The sequence below is a fragment of the Manduca sexta genome, chromosome 19 (assembly GCF_014839805.1).
Source record: "Manduca sexta isolate Smith_Timp_Sample1 chromosome 19, JHU_Msex_v1.0, whole genome shotgun sequence".
NCBI classification, from domain to species: domain Eukaryota; kingdom Metazoa; phylum Arthropoda; class Insecta; order Lepidoptera; family Sphingidae; genus Manduca; species Manduca sexta.
In genome coordinates, this window is record NC_051133.1 from 7239457 (window position 1) to 7241601 (window position 2145).

The window sequence follows — 2145 nt, forward strand, 5'->3', positions numbered from 1 at the left end:
GCCACACCGCGCTAAAGGACAATGGCCTTTGCCTTCCATAATAATTTATAATGAAAAATTAATGTTATGCATTAACTGTGTTACATCTGCTATATTAAAACTGTTTTGGGTTTTTTGTCGTCACGTCAATCAATTTGTAATAAACTCGTGCCCAATGGATCTAGATAAATAGGCACGATATTGGTCTTTGAAATCATTCGTCTTGAATACATTGCCCTCCTCGGTCAATATTTAAATTATCTTCAATAGTTTGAATTACAATATGAAATTCTTGAACATCTTCGTTATTATTATGTCTGTGTTTGCCATGCTTTCAAACATATCTGAAGCGGCGCCTAAAGGAGTTGGATCGGCCTTAGTGAGTATCCAATATTTACTTAAATTTCTGGCTATAAAAGTTACTGTAGTATGCTTGATCGGTACTCCATGATTTTAAGTATATATGTGTTAAACTTTTATGGGATTAAGATAATATGCCCTATAAATAAAATGACCTATTGGTCAGTTGGGAGCTGTAAAACAATATGTTTTGGGTTCTATCAAGTTGTGAAAATAAAATACCAGTTTATCCATGCAAAAACACATCTGAATTGCCCGGTAACGAATCCCCGCTCGATATAAGGATAGGCTTGCCATGTATTACAAGTAAGTGGACCGATGTAAGATCGGCGAAGTGTAAGAAATCTAGTATCGCCTCTGGGTAACTTTTCCAGGACAAACTCTTCAAGATTTAAGTACTATCTACAAAGTCCGATGATTCAATCTATATTGAGATACTCAAACTATATATCTGTCTACTTATAATGTAACTAGGTGTTACTCGCGGCCATACCCGCATTAACTGCCTTTGCCACTACACAAATCTGGTAGCACATGACATAGCATCTATTTAAAAATCCCATAATTTCCCCTAGAAGGCTATGTGTTAATCCAGGATATGGTTTATCTGAGTTCCAAATGTAATCCAAATCCGTTCAGCTATTTCGGCGAAATTTAAAATAAAGGATGAAGTACCTACAAACACTCATGCATTTTTTCATCCACAAAGCGATGCGCAGAATTACAACTACTGCACCCATTCTACGCCACGTATGTTACTTCCCATGATGGGGCGAGTTATTGCCATATCAGGCAGGTACACACCCTAGGTTGATATTGAGCAGAAAAACCGAATATTGCTTTACACAATCGGGGATTCGATAGTCGTACCGCGCACGCGATACAATTACACCACCGGTACAGCAATAAGAAACTATATTATGTAATAATATAATACTCTTCTTTTATAGAAAACTGGATTACGGGTCATAGGTGCAGCTGGCACAGCCCACGATGTATACGAGCACATCAAACATAGAAATCATGGCTAAATCACTTCTACACTGAAGATTAATCAACAACACAATCAAAATGTCGACGTTGACCAAAATACTCGCTCAATATTAATAAAAAAATATTATTGCAAATTTATGTTACTAGTTTTTTTTATTTAAAGTGTAAACTATCTAGGAAGAGAATAAAAAATATTAAGTATCACTTCTCGCAGGGTAGGTATCATCCTTTTCAAAATATTATAATTTACAGAAACTAATTATAATATAGATTACCTTTAATAAAATCCGCACAGATAAATTATATTATTTTCGTTTAATTTACTAATAGTGGCTACTTATGAATAAATGAGCATTTTAAAACATTAAGAACATGACATGACATCAATATTTTCTCCTGTACCAAGTATTGATATTAAAATCTATTTAATTAAGGACTGTTTTGACACTAAGAAAGATGCTTTCCATTAAATTAACAATTCAAAGAATATTCATCGAATGGATTTGATAGATATACCTACTACCTACCGACGCAATAAACAAGAATAAAAACAATATTCTTCATTTCCGGACCTACGCTAAATCTTTTACAATCAACCAATCAAACCATATTGTACTAAATAAAATACAGCACTAAGTAAATGCTACAATAAATTAATTAGAGAAATTATTTCTCTAGACCTCACGTAGAATGTAAACAAATATTGTAATTTGTTTACTGATTATAGTCTTCAATTGCTTAAGTAATAGGAGAACATAAAACCTACACGGTAACTATCATCATCATTATCAGCTTGTTGCAGTCCACTGCTGG

The 2145-nt window shown here is 33.7% G+C and overlaps 1 long non-coding RNA gene across 1 annotated transcript; it reads left to right on the plus strand.

Moving 5' to 3' along the window:
• Window positions 1-200: 200 nt before the first annotated feature.
• LOC115444034 lies at window positions 201-1470 on the plus strand. The gene is made up of 2 exons (XR_003938703.2): window positions 201-358; window positions 1290-1470. It is a non-coding gene; the product is annotated as an uncharacterized LOC115444034 (long non-coding RNA).
• The last annotated feature ends 675 nt before the right edge of the window (window positions 1471-2145 follow it).